Raw genomic sequence first — 10,740 nt, forward strand, 5'->3', positions numbered from 1 at the left:
GTGAGGCCGGGAGAATATCAGAAGGACCAGCTCCTCTCATATTAACCTAACACATATGATATCTTGATCCAACATTGTCTGAAACAGATTGTGCTGTGTATATAAAACTCTTTGACAGGACACCCAGGGTGTGGAGTTTGTGATCTTTAGAGTAAAACTTAGTTCCATACTTGCTTTGGTTTAGGTGCCAGTCCAGGATGCTAGTATTTAAGCAACCACCTGTCCTGAGCAGTGGTTGAAAATTCTTGTTCTTTTTTATTTGTTTTACTGCGTCTGCTGTTTTGTTTATTGTTTATTGCTGTTATTGGCAAGTGGTCATTTTAAGAATATTTGTATTCTATTTTCCTAGTTTTCTGTTTATCATGAGTCACCTTCATTGCCCCTCGTGGACATAAGGTAGGACAGAAATATTCCAATAAAAAGAATTCCCCTTTTCTTTTCTTAATTGTCTAGGGCAGGGGTAGGCAACCTAAGGCCCGTGGGCTGGATGCGGCCCAATTGCCTTCTAAATCTGGCCTGCGGACCGTCCGGGAAACAGTGTGTTTTTACATGAGCAGAATTTGTCCTTTTATTTAAAATGCATCTCTGGGTTATTTGTGGGGCCTGTCTGGTGTTTTTACATGAGTAGAATGTGTGCTTTTATTTAAAATGCATCTCTGGGTTATTTGTTGGGCATAGGAATTCGTTCATATTCCCCCCCCAAAATATAGTCCAACCCACCACATGGTCTGAGGGACGGTTGATCAGGCCATGGCTGAAAAAGGTTGCTGACCCCTGGTCTAGGGGGCTTCCAATGCAAGTAACTTTTTACATGGCAAAAATGTGCTGGAGGATATTTCAAGAAAGAAGGAGGGAAGAAACCTGTACTGAGAATGGAAAATGAATGCAGCAACAATGCTTCTCTGTTATTGTTTTGTTGGGGGAAAAGCATATTGGAGGCTGAGAGGTGATGCTTTTGATGAGACAAAGAGACAGCTTGGGCACGGTTGGATCAACAGCACTTCAGAAGGAAAATCCAAGGAGTGCCGTCAATAACAGTAAGACCAGAGAGACCAAAGGAGCAAAATTTGGATTTGTCCTCCCTCAGCTTCTCAAGATGATCATACCTTCATTAAAGAGTTCCTTTCTGTCAAAGGGCATATCCTCTATGGTCCACCACCATGCTGTGAAACAGGTACCAAAAGTGGAGATCGTGCTTTAAGGAAGAATAGCACATAGCTGAATGTACAGTAAGGTTTTGTTTCACCATGCTTCATACAGAAACCTTGGTCCAAGTGTTTTTTCCAGTATATTTTCAGAAGATTATAAGGATTCTTTTAAAAAAAGGAATATAAAATTGCTACTTTTATAGAAACTGCTGTCCAGTAATAAGCCTTCTGGCCCATAATGCCATATTTGCAGGCTTTGTTGTAAAGAGGAGTGGAGCACTGGCTAGATTTCCCTTAATCTGTGTAGCATTAATTGTTAGAGGAAGCAGGAGCACAGCTTCCAATTCCAGTAGGCCTCTATCATTTGACAACTCGGCCTTATCCCAAGCATGAGAGGCACAATGGCTGAAGGTCCCCATCCTCATTTATTTCTTAAAGGACTAACAGATGAAATTTGTGAACTTCACTCCTACAACAGTAGGAGATTTAAAAACAAACAGCACTTGCTGTTGCGCCTGTTGGAAAGTTGACACAGAATGGAGGGGGGGGGAGTCTAAAGGACAATGGTTTTATGAAGGAATAAGTGGCTCTCACAGGACATTTATCGGGAGAGGTCCCAATAAATGTCACCTCACCTTAAGTGTGGGATGCTGTTGTGTATGGGAGAGACAGGAGAGGCTGATGATCCTAATCTTCCAGAGCTTTGTAGAAGATTTTACCTGTGGTCTGCACAGCCACATTCCCATATATGGAATTGAACAGAACCTACAAAGAAGAACACCTGTATATTAGAACAGCTTATGGTATCGGCTGGTCTACTTTCAACAGCGAAAATGAAATTTGCTTTCTTACATCTATTCACCACCATGTTTTACATAAATGCCCACAAGCGGTGACTGGAATGTAGAGAGGATCCCGTAACAGAGGAAGTGCATGGCTTGTGAGGAAGGGAGAAATCTTCCCCTTTTGTTTTTATCAGAAGGCTTCCTCTTTCTCTTCAACTCCTCTCCAGAACTCACTGTACCATGCACAGGTCATGCAATCCTATCTGTGACTAATAGAGGAGACTTTTGCCAAATATTTTATTTTGAACTTTTGACAGTGTGAGGATAAAATATTGTATGTTTTAATCCAGCAATGTATCCTCCAGAAGGTTGGTGGGGATGAAGATATTTCATATATTTGGGGCCTTAAGATATTTATGGCTTAAAACACCAAAATGAGCTTCTTGAATCAGCCCCAGGAATAAACTGGCAACAAATGCAGCTGTTTTAAAATGGGGGGGGGGGGTATGTGAGTTTTAAATGATTGAAGTTACCAAATCACCTTCAAAGCTAGTACTAGTATTCACATGCTGACTGTGTATAACTGGACTACACTTTTCAGAAAAAGGCTTTTTGAAGCATATTTTTCTGACTAAAATTGCAGCTTCACTTTAAAATAAGGTCTCAGCTAGATGAACGGCTAATTACACTTCACAATTAGTAATATTTCACTTTCTCGATGAACTCATCAGAAAGTGCTGCAAGGTACTATGGCTGTTCCGCGACAATGTCAATAGGAACGCATTCAATTTTCTCACACGCATACACACGGACGTTGTGAGAAACAATTAACACTTCATTAATATGATATAAAATGCTAATTTACCTTGCATCCCAAGAGACCCAAAATACCCTTTTACCCGTATGGGCAAATAATTGTTATCGTGATGCAGAGTGTTTGAACCAGGTTCACAGTGCGTTGGGAGAAATCATTGTATACATTCTTTGTACAATAGCAATTAGTTAATGAGAAAGAAGAGTGGCACATCTTTAACCCTGTGACAGATGAAAGCACCCTGTTATTCCACTTGGCTAAGGTACTCTGTGCCACAGCAGGCCCAAGATAAGTATGTATATTGGTGAATGGCTTCTAATCTCATTTTTAAGAGTAGATTGAAATGAAGAGCTACAAGCACTGCAACGGTAGTTGTTACAGACAAGAATTGCCCACCGTAAACTGCACAGCACAGACATTCACTGGCAGTTCCCAGTGATCAAAGTATTTGACTTAAATAATTGATTTATTTACACTAGTAAAAAAGATATTATCATACCACTGAGGAATTAAAGACACTCACGCACGCTTTGCGCTTCGCAATGCCCTGCGGGTGTGATTAGGATATCGCACATCAAAGAGGATTCGCTCTGAAGGATTTCATACAATAAATTAATAAAAATAATTGAGTTAAATAATTCCTCTGATTGCCGGGATGCCTTCTGCAAGATCTGGCACAAGATGCTCTGTGCAGAGTTAACAGCTGCGCAGCAGTCAGATATAGACCCATCTAGGAAAATTTAGAACCCCGCTCAGTTTGGGGCTCTGGCATTCCAAATTGCTCTGCTGAAATACACACACACTTTGCAATATACACAGCACCACAAGCGAAAATTAGCAGCTGTTTGACAGGTTCCCTCACCCCTTCTTAGGGTGTAGTAAAATGTACCCATGTCCAAACACAGCAATGTTTCTCTTCTCCCACCTCTGTTCTGCATGCTGCTGGCAGGATCAGAGAAAGGCCTCATCATGATGAAGGAGACATTAATAACTAGATATTATGAAAGGGAAGGAAGCCATTTTTACTGGCATGCTCGAGTGTATTGAAACATGCTGTTCCTCACATAAGGAGTTCCCTTTCATTCCTTTGTAAAGAAATAAGATGTCTTTGCATGATATCTTGTGTGTGTGTTACAAGACAACAATACCTAGGCCCCATCTGCACTATAATGCAGTATCTTGCTGCTTTATACAGCCATGGCTTCCCCCCCAAAACAATTCTGGGAACTGTGGCTTGTTAACGGTGCTGAGAGTTGTTAAAAACACTCCTATTGTCCTCAGAGAGGTACAATGGTCAAGAGCTTCCTGAAAAGAGGGGTGGTCATTAAACCATCCTGGACTTGTAGCTCTGTGATGAGAATAGGGGAGGTCTCCTAACAACTCCCAGCATACTTAACAGCGGTGCTATTTTTCTAGAAAAAGGGGTGCTGGAATTCACCTTGTTCTCTTATAAAATGGCAGTGGTGCCCACCTGAGAGGTGCCGGAACTGAGTTCCAGTGAGTTCCAGCTGAAAAAGCCCAGCTTAACAGCAGTGGTTCGCAGGAATCTTTGGGTGAAGTAATGGCGGTTTAAAGTGCTGCGATAATGCTTTAAATGTATAGTGCAGATGGGGTCCTAGTGTGGGGTTACTGGGCAGAGCGTAACCTAGTAGAAGGCTTGAAATCAAGATCCTGTTCAGCCATGACAGTCACTGGATGACCTAGGTCAAGCATTATTTCTCAGCCTAATCTGCCCCCACGGGCTCACAAGGATGGGCAAAAGTGCGGAAAGCCAATGGATATTGATCTGCACCCAGGTCTTCAAAATCCAGTAGATAGACAGTCCTGGCACACTGTATGGAGAGAAACACTAAGGGAAAGACCAATGGCCCATGCTCAATGAATCCAGCTCCTTGTCATTCTGCCTAGGCTGGCGAAGCCAAAGTAATGAAATTGCACTAGTTCTGGTTGCAGAGTAACGACAGCCCAAAATGCTCCACATGTGAATTTGGGCTTTATTCTACTTTGCATTATTTCAGGGAAGGTCATAGTTCAAGTGACAGCTGTTGTTGCTTTTTTGTTCTCTATGCTTATGTGGACCTACGGAAGTGAAAGTAGTTCTCATCAGCAGTTTGGTGCCTGTGATAGGAGCAAATCAATCTATTTCTAGTCCACACTATTTTCACATGTGCTCCGTCCTAAGCCCATCCCATTTCTGCATTAATCCGCACCCGTTATTATTTTTAAGTTCAGGCTGAAATTCACAAAGATCAAATTCCTGAAGCCTCCCTACTCGGGAACAAGATTGGAGCAGAACTAGCGCATTGTCCTCCCCACCCCCACTCCAATACCATTAACTATCAGACCTTTGGAAGTCATTAAATGATTCACTCACCCAACATTATTGACCTATTAAAATGCTTTACATGGAGTCAAAATTGTTTTCTTTGGATGGTGGCCACTGGGATAACACAGAGACATAGTTCCCCTTCCTTCTTAATAGGAGATGTTAGGAACTGAACCTGTATTTATGTGGAACTATGTAGAAGGATAGGGACGCGGGTGGTGCTGTGGGTTAAACTACAGAGCCTAGGAGTTGCCGATCAGAAGGTCGGCGGTTCGAATCCCCGCGACGGGGTGAGCTCCCGTTGCTCAGTCCCTGCTCCTGCCAACCTAGCAGTTTGAAAGCATGTCAAAGTGCAAGTAGATAAATAGGTACCCCTCCGGTGGGAAGGTAAACGGCGTTTCCATGCGCTGCTCTGGTTCCCCAGAAGTGGCTTAGTCATGCTGGCCACATGACCTGGAAGCTGTACGCTGGCTCCCTTGGCCAATAAAGCGAGATGAGCGCCGCAACCCCAGAGTTGGTCACGACTGGACCTAATGGTCAGGGCTCCCTTTACCTTTTTATGTAGAAGGATGAGGACAACAGTCAGAGATAGAAATTTAGTGACCACCGAGGGAATAGCTACCCAGAAATGACTCTGCACAAACAGTGCAACAACAGAACAGCAGGGAAAGAGATGAATGCAAGTTTGTTTAAATAAAGTTATTCATCTTATATTACTCCTGCTTGATAACAAACACCACTTGAAATAGCACCTGATCTTCAGAACTCCTCCCCAACCCATCCCATGTCAGACAGGCTCCATCTCTATCACCTGTTCAGCAGCCATGCAAAGATTTCTCCTTTTTCAACAAGCCTTTTAAGTGGAAATCTTTATCCTCACCTGTGTCTCTATTGGATTTGGAATAGGTTTTGCATACGAAATGGCTTTTAATTTTCCACCCACGTGGAATTGTTGAAATTGTTTTTACATATGGGATTGTTTTTTTTTAATTGTTCTTTTTGTTGATATTTGCACTGTGAAATCGCTGTGAGGTATTTTGTGAGGTGTGATCCATAAATGGGATCAAATGCATAAATAAATGCTTGTGTGACTCAGTTTATTTTTTGAACAACTACCCTGGGCTCAGGCCATACAAATATACTCATTTCTGAAGCTCAGGCTTGAGAAACATCACGAGGTGCTGGTGTGCTTTTCAGTTGCTTGGGTGGCAGGGGTTAATTAAAACAACAGAATTTTTTTAAAACTCAACAGCACTAAAATCGGCTCAAAACCTGTAGAAGCAAATTAAACATTAAAAAAAGCTTCAAATATTAAAAGTGAGCTGTGTGGGCTGACAGCTGTTCCCATGACAAGGGTCTTTAAAAATCTCTTTCAAAGGTTTCTGAAACAAATCTCTGTGGCAGTGTGGGAGCAAAGAGCTCTGTTAAAGCTTTCCCAAGCGGAGGGAGAGGAAAAGCTGAGAGCAGGCTAGGTAAATAAAGGAGGACTCCTATGAAATCAAAATGATGCCTGTCACAAATCTGATAACCTTCGTGTTTACAAGGACTCACAGTTAAAGGGGAAAGGGACTTTACTTAGAAATGTCGGAAATGTTTAATTAGGCCCAGTTCAGGTGGTAACAGTGACCAACCACTTTTTGGCTCCACAATCCTGTGGAGCTGTCTTTTCTGAGAACTCACACCGCCACGTGGAGCCACAGAAATCCTTTTCAGACAATTAACAGGCAGTGTTGAATTCGTGGAAGGAGGAACAGGATCAAAGCTGTAGTTCACACACACCCCAACCTCTGGGCATTGAGCCAGACCTCCGTTCAGAGCCTAAACTCACAGTGTTATGTGCACATGGGCCCTGTGCAGAATTTACACAAAGGTTGGGGTGGGCCTACCATTGTGGTCCCACCTTTCTTCCCATCCAACCAATGTACCCTATTCTTTTGTGATGTAGGCAAATTGCCCAACAGGTTGCTTCAGTCCCAAACCTGCAATCATACAAATCATATTGGACATGGAGACCACACTCACAAAGGCAGAAAGGTAGCATAAACTTGTTTCAGACCAAGTGCTGTGGGCCTATAATCTCTGAGGCACTTGAGCAGGGAATGCCTGTCTTTACATTTTTAACAGATCCTTAATCAGTTAACTATAGGGATGAATGAATCTGTTAGCTTCGGGGGGGGGGGGGGGTTCCATTTTAAATCCAGTTTGCATATGAGCTTGTATTTAAAAAAAAAAAACCTCACAAAAATTCATCAGCATATCAGTACACATTTCTCTTAATATACACATTTTGCAATAAATTTCCCCCAATATTTTTGTAATGTTAGTTTCCTAATTTTTGTGCACATTTTGTCCTAACAGATGCATTTTTGTACACACATTTCAGTCAGCAAACTGTGTCACGAAATTTGGGAAAGTGTGAATTTTGAAAGATTCGCTTTGTGTGTTGTGCGTTGTTGTGCCGAAGAGCAAATTAAAATGCAAACCAAATCAAAAGCCTCCCCATCTCTAATGAGGAGGGCCATTTTGTATACACAGTGAGAAAATATGTTCATTATATCGTGCCTTACTTGGGATGAGAAAGGAAGACTGTAAGAAGCATTCATAACACTTTTAAATAAGGAGGAATCATCAAGCTTTGCACTTAATTCTGTTTCGACTGAGAAGCTCTAAGCATTTTGCACTTATTACAATAATACTTACAACAATTTTTTAACACCAGTAGTTTCCACCCCCATTATAATTCTCTGCTATATTGCCAAATTGCACGCTAATATCTGAGGGGGGCAAGTTCTCGTGCTGCAAGCCTGACACCTAATTTTCACATGAAGAACCGTTAGCATGAGGTGGCTGAAAAAACAAAGGACTCATTTTCAAGCATTTTCCCTGGCTTTGTACTTTTCCTCTCTTCCCTGCCCCCAAATTAGGATAGGGCTCCCACACACAAGCCGCTCAACATGTAAAAAAGGCAGCAAAAAGTCCCCACATGTGAGAACATAACTACCTCAAAAATAAATGTGTGAATTGGTTGCAAGCCCTCACTGGCTCGCAGAATTTGCTAAATCCTTGATGTCTATGGAGGATATCAACACTGTCTTTGACAGCCACTTTGTTGAATACCTGACTGAACTGTAAAATAATAGTAGCTAAATTCTAACTACTAAAAGAATCAAAATACCCCCAAGCCAACCAGCCAACCATCTTGTTCATGTGTGCAATGGTGTTTGGGCTAACATTATATGCTCCACGTCTGCCCATTCTGCCTTATTATGTCTTCATGGGAGAGTAGAAGGTAATTAATGCCTTCTTGAAGAAGAACATGGTCCCAGTCACATTGAGGGAAGTGTTCATGATGAAGAAGAAACTCTTTCTGGACCTTAACAGTCGGTGACAAATATCCTTTTGAGGAGCATGGTACTTGAGTAGAAGATGCCTGTCTGCTCAATTCCAGGATGAAACAGATTGCCTAGACCAGTGACAGGGAACATGTGTTCCTCCAGATGTTGTTAGACTCCAATATTCAACTGCCCCTGCCAGCAAGACCAATGATCCCCCGGCCACAGGTACCTCATTACTGACCAGTCTTGAATCGGATGCGGATTGGGGACTGAAGCAACTTTGATTGCCCTGTTGGACAGTTATTGCTCAAGTAAGAGTGTAGCTGCTGATTTTCTGGACCTCTCATGGATTTTCAATACTATCAACCCTAGCATCCTGCTGGATTGGGGACCATTCCGTGGAGGTGCACATTGGCGGATTAAGGGCAGGCAAAAGGTGGGATTCTGATTGTGCGGTGGGCTTTTGCCCTTCTCCTCTCTCTCCATGCCACCCCAGTTGGTTCAGAGAGGGGTTCAGGAGAACCCTCAGGACAGTGCATAGGGAAGGAGAGGGTGGGGATCGGTCTATCTGTCAAGCTGAATGCTTGCCCTTATGGAACAAGCATGCAATGTTGAATTCCTCCCTGTATATTTAAACTTCAGAATCCACTGCCACAAGGTGTGTTGATGGCCCCCAATTTAGGAAGCTTTAAAAGGCAACTGGGTGAACTCACCATAAGAGCTATATGCTACGTGCAGGATCAGAAGGAGCAACATGCTTCTCTGAATACCAGTTGCCACAGAGGGCTATTGCCTTTATATCCTTCCTGTGGGTTTCCTGGAGAAGCAGCTGATTGGCCGCCATGGGAGAGAGGAGGTTCGTCTTGATGGACTTGTTGGACTGCTCCAATAGGGCTCTTCTCGTGTTCTCATGAGAACCAAACTCAAGCAAGGGAGAGAGAAAGTGAGATTACTTTTTATCAAACAAGAACACACACACCCCAATCCATAGAACGTTAAGCAATAATTGGCTTCCATTTTGGATCATGCCCATAAAAAAAAAACAACCAAAAATGGTGAAACTTGAAACCGGGTAGAGTGGGGCAGGGAGAGGCCTGAGTTCTAATTCCTAAACAACGCTTCAGTGCCAGTTGTGAAGTTGGCCAAAGTTTTGCCATCGTGTCGTTTGCGCTTATCAGAAGCCCTCAGGCAAAAGGGGTAACAGGAAGTAGGTAGGCTCCAAATTATTACTGATAAGAAACTCTCGTTCTTTATAGTGCCTGGATAGGTACACTCCATTAACTGGGGAGGGAGGGGGGACACAGAAATGGTGCTGGGAGTTTAGTTCTCCATTTCCTCCCCCTCCTGAAGGACAAAAGTCAAGTGAAAATGATAAAGGTGGTAACATTCCCATTTCAAAGAGGTGTGATCCCATTTATTCTGGCATGTGCCCCCCAGCCTCCCACTATCATACATACAATTAAGTTTAAATCTCTAAAATCTTACCTGTAATTGGAGCCAGCTGCAACCTTCTGACACGTGCTAATTGCCAGTAATGATTTAAGTGCAGTAAATCCACATGCTGCAATTGTTTTAAATAAGGGAATCTCTTGCAGCTTTTTTTTTCCGTGAGAAGGGAGGGGCGGGGGAGAGAGATGAGGACCTGCTAATCTTTCCTTCTGACTTATCAGATCCTCCAGTCACATGTTTGCCATCATTTTCATGACCTGATAATGTGTTTATTAGAGCCATAATGTGCAGGTGGAAGTATAAAGGTCTCAGTAGCCTATGAAACCCGCCTATAATGTATTTACTGTGGGAAACCTTCAAGTCACTCTCTGGGCTTGCCTGTTCTTAAAAACAAGGGCAGCCAAACTAAGCGCCTTTCAAGTTAAAAGTTCTTTTGATATTAGTGACCTGCTCCATATGTGGAGCAAAAACAAAGGGTTTTCTTTAGAGTTGCCAACTCTTTTGCCAGACCCTGCTGTTATTTCAACAGAAGCTTCATCTAAAGGAATTAGCAGGCGATAAAAACTTATACCATGCCATGGAAAACACATCCGCTACATCATGCCAAGATGTTTGTAAAGGCACAGGAGCAGACCAGGTCATCTTTTTTTTTCCCTGGTCAGTTGACAGTCATTTTCTTCCTTCCCAGTCTCAGGCAATGCCTTCAGCCACAATGATAAGTGTTTAGTCTGGTGTCACTGCAATTTTCGAAAATCCCTTTAAAAACAAACAAACAACCATTTAGTGGGTGCGTAGGTGGGTGGGTACAGTTCAAGTGAAACCCTGCCAAAAAAATCAGGGAAGAGGGTTACAGTGGTACCTCGGGTTACATACGCTTCAGGTT

The 10,740-nt window shown here is 42.7% G+C and overlaps 1 long non-coding RNA gene across 6 annotated transcripts in view; it reads right to left on the reverse strand.

The window, feature by feature from the left end:
• Positions 1-10,740, reverse strand: part of LOC310759820 — a 48,646-nt gene extending 37,906 nt beyond the window's left edge. For 3 of the 6 annotated variants that reach the window (XR_014546529.1, XR_014546530.1, XR_014546531.1), the window contains exons 1-3: positions 9,122-9,453; positions 1,784-1,913; positions 1,107-1,163 (exon numbers count right to left, since the gene is read on the reverse strand). This is a non-coding gene — a long non-coding RNA (uncharacterized lncRNA). Of the gene's footprint in view, positions 1-1,106; positions 1,164-1,783; positions 1,914-9,121; positions 9,454-9,893 lie in introns of those variants that run through there. The other 3 variants (XR_014546527.1, XR_014546528.1, XR_014546526.1) reach the window with 2 other exon arrangements.

The sequence above is a fragment of the Podarcis filfolensis genome (assembly GCF_964270895.1).
Source record: "Podarcis filfolensis genome assembly, chromosome: 3".
Taxonomy (NCBI): Eukaryota; Metazoa; Chordata; class Lepidosauria; order Squamata; family Lacertidae; genus Podarcis; species Podarcis filfolensis.